The following is a 10,902-nucleotide window of genomic DNA, read 5'->3' as shown; positions in this document are numbered from 1 at the left end:
GTTTAGGGATAAGGGGTAAGGGGTGGCGCAAGATAGGGCCCATAGTATTTTGAATAAATAAAGCGAAATGTGAAATGTATGGGTTAAACAAATTGTTGCCACTTTGTTTGTTGTTGCCCAACTAGGTTATCCAACCAAGGTTGTTGGAACTAGTGATCGACCGATATGGTTTTTGGCCGATATATCCGATCACCGATTAGTGGACAATCAAAAAGCCGATAGCCGATATTATGAACCGATATATATTTTTTTTTTTACAGTAACATAAATTCCAACACACAAATTCCTTTAAATGCATTGGAGAATATGTATCGCTTATAAAAAAGGAAGTGCAAGAAGCACCAACATCGTTTCAGTAACACTTCCCCCCTCCATCAAATGCAGCTTTTTTTTTTATTCAAGTGCAAACATGTACTGTAGCAGCATATATATAATTAAATATATTTTTCAATATCTATCTATCTATCTATCTATCTATCTATCTATCTATCTATCTATCTATCTATCTATCTATCTATCTATCTATCTATGAATGCACCAAGTGTGTGTGTGTGTGTGTGTGTGTGTGTGTGTGTGTGTGTGTGTGTGTGTGTGTGTGTGTGTGTGTGTGTGTGTGTGTAATTGTCCAGAACCGCCCCAAAAAGGCCTCTGCCCAGGCTCTGGACCGGGCCCATGCGGTGCCCAGCGTCCATATATGGAGCTGACCTGTTCTGACCTCACAGCACTACATATTTGGGCATGCCTGACACAGAAGACGGAACTCCACAAGCTTTTTTAATGCATGTAGAATTCGTTTTTACCATTAATTGTATAGCAATAAAAAAGACAATATGTCTCAAAACACTGGCCAACAGTAAAATTATTGGCAACTAAATTAATATGAATTAGAAATTAAGACAATGCTAATGATTGGTTCATTCTTCATTGGCTTGCAGTTAGTTATTGCATATAGCCAAAATGCAATAATCATATTAGGCTGGTCAGGATGGGGGAAAAAAAGTTGTCCTTCAGTTGGCTGGCACACACACACACACACACACACACACACACACACACACACAATCAATAGACAATGGTCACGGCCACACAGCCAACTCAAGGTACGGCCACGGAGCCGACTTGGGGACCCAGCTCCTCCAAGGAAAACAAACAAATGAACGGAGCTGAACGTGAATCCCCCCCACCACCCACCCCTTTTTTCCCCTCACTGTATATGTTTCTTTTCCCTTTTTACCTCCTTTATGATGAATTCCTGTTCTGTCCTTTGTCTATATAGAAGTGTCTATTTGTATGTCTCTAAATGTTTTTGATGAATTGAACATTGTGGACCCTATTGGAAACAAGTGTAATGCTTAATTGGGTCGTCCACTCACAGTTAACAGCCTTTGTATTGAGTTTGTGCTTGAAATGTACTGTAATTCTGCAAACTGTTAATACATTTTTCAATCAATCAATCAATCAACGTGTTACAGCTGTTGTTTGCAGCGTTAGCAGGCAACAGCTAGCTTGGCTAACGTAGTTCTACCACTGCTCGCTGTGACTCTGTCCCTCTCACATGTGGATTTTATTTTGGTTAATTGAAGATGAAAACAGCAAAGCTTTTTATGGTTACAAGGTTAGTAGCCTATAATCCTTTATCCTCCCTGCAGTCAGTGCAGTGGCCCTCTCTCTGACTCCGTGTGTGTGTGTGTGTGAGAGAGAGGAGACGTCAGTGCAGAGTGTGTCTCTGTAGAGTGGAGCCGTACGTGTCTACTCCTCCAGGCGTGGAGCACTTACACACCTCCACCAGGGGGCGAAAGGCATTAAGGCCACAGCTCCTGTGTTGCACATGTTGACACACGTTGACCAGGAAGTAGTCGAGTTTTTCCATCAGTTCTTCCTGTTGACGTGAGGTTTCTCATAAACGAAGACGGTCTCACAACAAAGGAGGTCAAATGTCTCATAAAAGTAGTTAAAATGTCTGTTAAAGGAGTTAAAATGTCTCTTAAAGGTGGAAAAACGCGTCAAATGGAGTATGTACGGCTGGAGATAAATGGACACATGACGTCGGTGGGAGAGGAGATATTGTGTGTTTTGGAGAAATACACAAGCAGTGATGTTTGTCGGGTCAGAGTGTTTGTGTTGGAGCGCCTCAGTGCTGCCGCACAGTTCATGTGCAGGCTGTTCCAGAGAGAGATGGAGACACTACACACTGCTGCAGGTGTGTGTGTGTGTGTGTGTGTGTTATTGAAATTAATAATGTAAGCCACAGACGGACCACCATCAGAAAATATGTTGTAACGTCCCCATTCAAGATGTTAGATTTTGTCAATTTTGTCAAATTGTCTTCAAGCGTTCTACAAGCTCACAACGTGTCACATTGTGGATCCGCTATGTTCAGCCAAAGTATATCTAGGTTTAAAGTGGTTAAACTGATTCGGGATGCACCAATATGGAAATTCTTGGCAGATGCCGATACCGATTTTTTAAATAATAATTTAGGCGATAGCCGATACTGATACCGATATTTCGTTTTTCTTTTGTTTTTATTTCCCCCTCTTGTGCCAGGGAGACAAATAACTTCAATACAAGAAATATATATTCAGAATCTACAGCTTGGATCTGCAGATAACCAACATAGCCAACATAGCCAACGCAAATTGTATGCTTATCAACAACCGATCAAGATCGGCTACTGCCATCGGTTTTATTTGCCGTTACCGATATTGACCGATAACGGCAGATATCTGCCGATACCGATATGTGGCCGACCCCAAATTGGCCACTACTTTTAAAGACATGCGCAGGGTTGTCTACAAACGTCCTCCTAATAGACAAACTGTTGTTAAATCAGATCTCACTCCTAATGCCAGAATCGTCTTTTTTGACTCAAATCCCCGATGGCAATTCACCTTTAGCAAAGCTCCACACTCTACCACTTAGCCGGGCCCATTCATTCCAATGTAGACTAAATATCATGGATTTTACAGATGATATACTGGTTCATTTTTGTAACTAGACCTTCCAAATCTCTTCCAAATCCGTCAACAAGGCCTGCCATATGCACTGGAAAAATATGTGCGTGAGCAGTGTGACATTTCTTTTTTTAAAACAATGTTTTATCATATAGGAAAACTATTGGTGGAGAGGTTTGTCTAACCCATGTTATGCTTAGCTGTGATTGGACCATAGCAGTTTGAGGAGGGGCTTAGCTATAGGTCAATTATTGATGCGGCCGTTGCGCACAGTGCAAAGCCACACTTTTACGCACCCACTCACGGGTCAATTTCTTGATAGTAAGGGCACTATAACATGCACAACCAAAGATGTTGTATACCTGCTAAAATGCCCATGCGGTCTAGGTTATGTTAACAGGGCGCTAAAGACACCTTTTCTGAACAAAGAAGTAGCATCCACAAGATCCAAAAAGCCCTGTTGCAATGCACTTCATGTCCGCCAAACATAATGTGGCCACTCTCAGTCTCAGATATTTGGGGATATAACATGTAAAATGTTAGCCTGACACACCTGAATTTTCATTTCGTTTCACTTCATTATTCAGACTGAAAGCCCTCCCCACGGTAGCAGTTTATGGGATGGGCGTTGTCAAAGCGGCAGTCTTCGGTGATTGGTTCATACCAACCAATCAGAATAGTAGGAAAGCAGATGACGTTGTTGTCAATAGGCCTATCTCACAGCATTTCCCCGCCCCCTTGTTACGCCCCCTTTTGGGTCTTTGGGTCTTTGACATTTTAACATTAGGAAATGTACTTAGATTCTCCAGAGAAAAAAAGTGTAAATGCCTAATGTTAAATGACACCACTATCTACCGGAAGTGGGCGTGGAAAGGGGGCTGTGAGATAGGCCTATCATGAGGCTATGGCTGACCCGTTTGCTAACCAAACAAACACAGCCAACGAGCGCTACTAGCATGTAAACAAAAGCGGTAAAATATGTTGGATGATAATGTTTATTCTGTAAATAAACTATTTATCATATGCCGATTTAATAGCCAGATTGATACGGTCGTGAGTCACCGCAGTGGGGGCAGCTCTGTTTGTTGTCTGACGCTGTCGAGTGACGGGGCTGATGGCCAATCAGCTGCTGCGTTCGGATTTTCGAACGACACCGACGCCGCCGTAGACAGAGTCACCAGACCTGAATCGCCAGAACATATTTTTCTTAATGGGCGAGGCTGGGGCAGCACACCTAAACCTAACCTTAACCATCTCCCAACCGTTAACGCACCCCTCACCAACCTTAATCCGGTCCTGTTAACGCACCCCTCACCAACCTTAATCCGGTCGTTTGAACGCACCCCTCACCAACCTTAATCCAGTCGGACCAATGCTATGTCTAACCAATGCTATGTCTAACCAAAGTATGCCTCCCCCTGATTGTGTGAATTATTTTTTCTATAGATTATATAGATATATAATCTATAGATTATTCATGATGTCCATTGTGCATTTTCCACTGTTGTGGATTTGAAAAATATTTATATCTGATTATTTGAGTTGGTTCCACCCACTGATTGATAACGTGACCTGTGGGTGTCTATTTAAGTGGGTGGATTAGTCAACATCTCGAGTTTCAAGCCTTGGCTTGAAACGTTGTCAATTATATTGGAGCAGATGAGTGTGCGGGTTCATTCTTCTCTTCCTGATAGTCAGACTCAGTGTGCCATATCAACACTAAGTTTAATTATGACACCACATTACATTATATTATTACACAGCTTGGTTGAATGCTTGATTCTGATTGGTCAATCGCCAAATTCAGCTGTATGTTATTTTCGGATAATGACCGCTCCGCTCTATAACAGACCGATGCCTAATCAAACCCTCGGAGCACCTGCTGTGCCCCGCTGATCTACTGCTGTTTCCAACATGACAGCCATGTAAAATCACACACAATGTAATTTACAGCTAAACATTGCTCTCAAAAATGTTTTTGAAAACATTTGAGCGAGGAATAGCAGTACCCGAAAATGGATTCTATTCAATCAACTCACTTCCTTGTTTTCCGACTGTGCTGCAGCTGGGCAGACGCCGGCCAGCGCGACACAGGAAATACCTTGTTTTGTTGCGCTTTGGGTCAATTTATTTATGTATAATAGTGTAATAAGCGGGATAATGTATGTGTCGGCCTGTCTCAGCCATACATTATCCCTTACTTATAATTAAGAGTCAACGATGTGGGAGGGGAGTAGCTGGGATGATGGTGTGGCAGAGAAAATAATTTGCATACACAGCGCACCCACCACATCAAGACATTGTGGTACTGTAGCTAAAACTGCTTTAGAAGCCAGACAGAGATGACATGGACTGGTTATATCAGAGTGGTGGTGATTTAGGCTCAAACCACTAGAACTATGTTAGGGACATATACTGTACATATGAGTTTAAATATTAACCATTTTAAAATTCATGTTGTAGTTCCTTTAAAGAAAAAACCTCTCTCACACACTTATGCCAGTCAGTGTGCCAGTGATCACCTTCCCCTGTGCCAATGTTGTCACCCGTGCTAGTTTGTTTACCCCTGATCTATCTACAACAGTGGTTTTCAACCCTTTTCATATCTAGGGCCATTATTTATTCTGCATTTGAGCCACAGACCACCATTTGATGTCATAGCCTCTCAGACCAAAACGTAGAATATTATTGTTATCGTTGGATAAGCTGTTGTCCACAATTGATGTTGGTACCATTAGGAGAGATAACAGGCAAACGTTAGTCAAAATAACAATTCTTCTACGTGCTCAGATTGTGTAGACTTCCTATATAATAAGTACCGGTAATGCAGATATTTAACAATAATATAACTCTTGAGAGTGGAAAATGGAACCAAATCGACCCGTAAGGGTCCATTTGGTTTAATTTTACACTCGAGTGAACTAGTCCCTTTTTTTGCTGGGATCAATAACTTTACATTGCATGTTTTTTCTTTTGTTTTTGTTTGGTGAACGTAGGTGGAGGAATTGGCAACAAAAAGAAGAAAGAAATAAAGAAAAGGTCTAAAGGAAAGAAGAAGACAGGTGAGAAAAAAAAAACATTACTATCTGTATTATACATGTACGTATGTGAATATTGTTGCTAAAAAATATTGTTTCACCTGAAGATGGAGTGCCTGGGTGAAGTCGTCCTTGAAGCATTTAGTCATTATCAGGATAGTCTCCAAACTGGCACCATTATCAAATTATAAATGATATAATAATAAATATGACGTTATCGATCAATATGGAAAACAATAATAATATTTTTGCCATTTCGCCTAGCCTTACTAAATAGGATTGGGAGAACATTGATTGAAATTAATTCAATCACCCCAAATTAGATATTTTCTGTGGGATGGGAATGGAGTGTCATCCTCAATGGACCATTTTGTTCGAGCTGCTGTGTTTTAAATGACTCAACCGAAAAGTCTATGGCAACAGAGTGGAAGAAAGAGATACAGAAAATATCAATTTAAAAAATAATTATCTGCTTTTTTCTCATTTCATTTCACTAGACTTCCAGGTCTCCACAGAGGAGGTTCATGCTGAACAGCAGGAGAGGAGCTCCAGTCTGGTCCAGGAGGAACCACAACCTCCACAGATTAACGAGAGACCAGAGGAGGCTGATGGTTCAACATTGACATTACTTGCAGTAAATAGTGTACATGATGATGAGAACAGGGAGACAGAGCCTGTAGCCGGTACCTCAACTGAACACATGAAATCACAAGCTGATGTAGAGGACTACTGTGGAACTAGTGATGACCAGCTACTCTCTTCACACTGTTCTGAATCTGACACTGAAGAGAAAGGTGAAGGTGATGATGAAAACAGAGAGATGGAGCCTCTATCCAGCACCTCAGCTGAACATATGAAAACACAAGCTGATGCAGAGGACTGTGGATCAGACCAGGTCCTCTCTTCAGACTCTTCTGAGTCTGATGCTGAAATCAGTGATGACTGGGCGGAAACCAGGGAAGGTCAGTCGGCTTTAAACACACTGAAATCAGGCAGTTCTGAATTTGAAGACAGTGATGATTTAAACTCACTGAAATCACACAAGACACAAAATGTGGAAGGAGACGCCGAGCTGTCTCAAGACCTGAAAACTACCTCCAAGACGAGTCACGCAGAGAAGAAAGGCTTTCTTTGTTCATATTGTGGCAAAAGGTTTACTCGAAAGTATGATGTGAAGATACACATGATGATTCATACAGGGGAAAAAGCCTGTAAATGTACAGTGTGTGGCAAACGCTTTATACGAATGTATCATCTAAAAAGACACGCAATGATTCATACAGGGGAAAAGCCCTTTAATTGTAAAATGTTTGGCAAAGGCTTTAGTGGAACTGGTACTATAAAAACACACGTGAAGAACCATATAGAGGGAAAACCCTTTACTTGTACAGTGTGTGGCAAAGTCTGTAGTTTAAAGGTTCAACTAAAAAGACACATGATGATTCATACAGGAGCAAAACCTTGTAGATGTGCAGTGTGTGGCAAAGGCTTTATTAAAATGCATCATCTAAAAATACATGAAATGGTTCATACAGGAGAAAATCCCTGTCAAGACCTTAAAACTACCTTCATGAAGAGTCACACAGGGAAGAACATCTTTCTTTGTTCATCTTGTGGCAAAAGGTTTACTCGAAAGGGTGATCTGGAGAGACACACAATGATTCATACAGGAGAAAAACCCTTTACCTGTAAAGTGTGTGGCAAAGGATTTATTCGAAAATATCATCTAAAAAGACATGCAGTGATTAATTCAGGAGAAAATCCCTTTAGTTGTAAAATGTTTGGCAAAAGCTTAAGTCAAACTGGTACTATAAAAAAACACATGCAACCTACAGGGGGAAAACCCTTTACTTGTGAAGTGTGTGGCAAAGGCTGTCGTCTAAAGGGTAGTCTAAAAACACACATGATGATTCATACAGGAGACAAACCCTTTACCTGTGAAGTGTGTGGCAAACGCTTTAGTGGAACTAGTGCTATAACAAAACACATGATGATTCATACAGGTGAAAAGCCTTTTACTTGTAGAGTTTGCGGAAAAACCTCTAGTCGAAAGGGCGATTTAGAAAGGCACATGATGACTCACACAGGTGAAAGGCCTTTTACTTGTAGAGTTTGTGGCAAAAACTTTACTCGACCGTACAGTTTAAAAACACACATGATGTCTCATACAGGTGAAAAGTCCTGTAATTGTAGAATTTGTGGAAAGGGCTTTCGTTTAAAGAGCCATCTAATAAGACATATGAGGACTCATACAGGGGAAAAACCCTTTACTTGTACAGTTTGTGGCAAAGGTTGTAGTCAAAAGGGTGATCTAAAAAGACACATGAGAACTCATGCAGTAGGAAAAAACACTTAGTTTCACTTTGTGGAAAATGTGTTGCTCTAGATGCACATTTGAAGATATACTGCAAGGATTTATATTGGTTAGAAGTTGTTAGTTGAACTGTTGAAATGTATGATCATTCATCCTAATCCACGATGACAATGCCAGTTCATAGATACTAAAGCAGAAAAATCACTCATAGAAACATGTTAATTAACATGTTAAATCAATGGATTTGAATCCATACATTCAACTTGATGTTTTGACTCTGACTTCATATGAATTTCACCAACTTTGTCAATAAAGCTGAATCAGAATCTGATGATGAAATATCAAATGATTGTGTTTTTATACAGTGGTTCTAGTGCCTGTCATTAAGGACAAGGCTGGCAAGGTAGGGAGTATGGACAACTATAGACCTATCGCCCTAGCCAGTATACTGTCTAAAGTTCTTGAAAGGATATTACTAGACAGGTTAAGTGATTTGATCCACACCACAGACAATCAATTTGGCTTTAAGGCTAAACACGGCACCGACTTGTGCATCTATGCCTTAAAAGAAGCAGTAGAATCCTACAGAAGACATGGCTCAACCATGCTGATAGGTTTTATTGACGCTTCCCGGGCCTTTGACAGAATTAACCACTATAAGCTCTTTGTCAAACTGAAGCAGAGGGGTGTGCCTGGATGCATTATACGCATCCTGGCATACTGGTATGCCAAGCAGAGTATGCAGGTAAAATGGGGGAACAGCCTATCCTCCCCCTTCAGTGTAGGTAATGGGGTGAGGCAGGGGGGGCTGCTGTCCCCCGCCCTCTTCAATTTGTATATGGATGACCTGTCAAGGCTGCTGGGAGGGTGTAGGACTGGCTGCATGATAGGTAACACCTTGATCAACCATTTTATGTATGCCGATGATTTGGCCATTGTTTCCCCGTGTAGTGCTGGTTTCCAGCAGCTACTGAACATTTGCTCTGATTATGGGGTTACATATGATGTCATATACAATGCCAAAAAGAGTGTGGTAGTCATTTGCAGGACCAAGGAGGATCAGAAACAACATTTTCCAGTGTTCTACTTGTCGGATCAAACCCTCTCTGTATGTAGCAGTTGTAAATATTTGGGGCACATCATTACTGATAAGATGGAAGATGATGCTGACATGTATCGACAACGCAGAATGCTGTATGCCCAAGCTAATATTTTAGCCAGGAAATTGCACTACTGCTCAGTTGAGGTCAAGGTGAACCTATTTAGAGCGTACTGCACCCCGCTGTATACAGCCCCCTTATGGGTGAATTATAAAAAAGAGAGCCTGCGCAAGCTTAAGGTGGCTTATAATGATGCTCTCAGGATTCTCCTGAAGAAGCCTAGGGGTGGCAGTGCTAGTCAGCTCTTCTGTGACTCTGGCCTAACCACCTTCCAGGCTCTCTTGAGAAACCTTATGTTCAGCTTTAAAAGCAGACTTGATGGGTCACATAATAACGTGATTAAGGTGTTGACCAATCGTAGGTTTAGCACTGTTAGATACCGCTCTTTGATGTGGAAACATTGGTATGAGTGCCTCTTATAGACTTTTTTTGAGTGGTGTAAACCACTCCTACAACTCAGAATCAGAATCAGAAGACTTTATTGCCATGACATGTAAACATGTTAGGAATTTGGTTTGGTGGACAGCAGAGTGCAGTTACAACATTAGGACAAGTGCAAAACAGGACAAGACAGTGCAAAGAATAGTGAATAAAATAAAGTGCAGAGAGTTCAAGTGATCAGTTCAGAGCACAAGTCAGTCCATTCCACTCTGAGTGGGGGTGGAGTGAGGATAAAGGGGGGGCAGGGGGGGACACCAGCAGCGTTGAGGAGCCGGTTAACCGTGGGGAAAAAGCTGTTTGAATATCGGGCCTTCACAGTCTTTAGGGACCGCAACCTCCTGCCTGAGGGAAGCGGGGCAAAAAGACTGTGGCCTGGGTGTGCAGGGTCAGCCATGATCTTCCTGGCCCTCCTCGAAGCCCTACTCCTAAACAGGGCCTCAAGGGGCAAAGGGCAGCCAATCACCCTCTCTGCTGATCGTATGACCCGCTGCAGCTTGGCCTTGTCCTTGGCCGCTGCAGCGGGAAACCAAACAGTGATGGCGAGGGTGATGATGGACTCTATGATGGCAGTATAGAAGTTAACCAGCAAGGTCCTTGGGAGGTGGAATTTCCTCAGCTGTCTCAGAAAAAACAGTCTCTTCTGGGCCTTTTTTGTGAGGGTGTCGATGTTGGGCCCCCACTTCAGGTCCTGAGAGACTGTCACCCCGAGGAAGCGGCATGACTCCACTGTGGCGACTGGAGTGCCTCCCAATATGATGGGAGGGGGAGGGGCCGGGGTCCTCCTGAAATCCACGATCAGCTCCACCGTCTTGAGAGCATTTAGCTCTAGGTTGTTTCCGGTGCACCAGGTCAGCAGCAAGTCGATCTCGCTTCTGTAGGCAGACTCATCCTCCCTGGAGATGAGCCCTACCAGGGTGGTGTCGTCTGCAAACTTAAGAAGTTTGACCGACTGGTGGCTGGAGGTGCAGCAGTTGGTGTAGAGGGAAAACAGAAGG

General features: G+C 42.3%; 1 long non-coding RNA gene across 1 annotated transcript; it reads left to right on the top strand.

The window, feature by feature from the left end:
* The first annotated feature begins 1,895 nt into the window (after positions 1–1,895).
* Positions 1,896–7,546, top strand: LOC306927197. The gene is made up of 3 exons (XR_013790500.1): positions 1,896–2,200; positions 5,951–6,016; positions 6,490–7,546. It is a non-coding gene; the product is annotated as an uncharacterized lncRNA (long non-coding RNA).
* The last annotated feature ends 3,356 nt before the right edge of the window (positions 7,547–10,902 follow it).

The sequence above is a fragment of the Electrona antarctica genome (genome assembly GCF_951216825.1).
Source record: "Electrona antarctica genome assembly, chromosome: 7".
Classification (NCBI taxonomy): Eukaryota; Metazoa; Chordata; class Actinopteri; order Myctophiformes; family Myctophidae; genus Electrona; species Electrona antarctica.
This window is presented reverse-complemented; position numbering and strand designations above follow the sequence as displayed.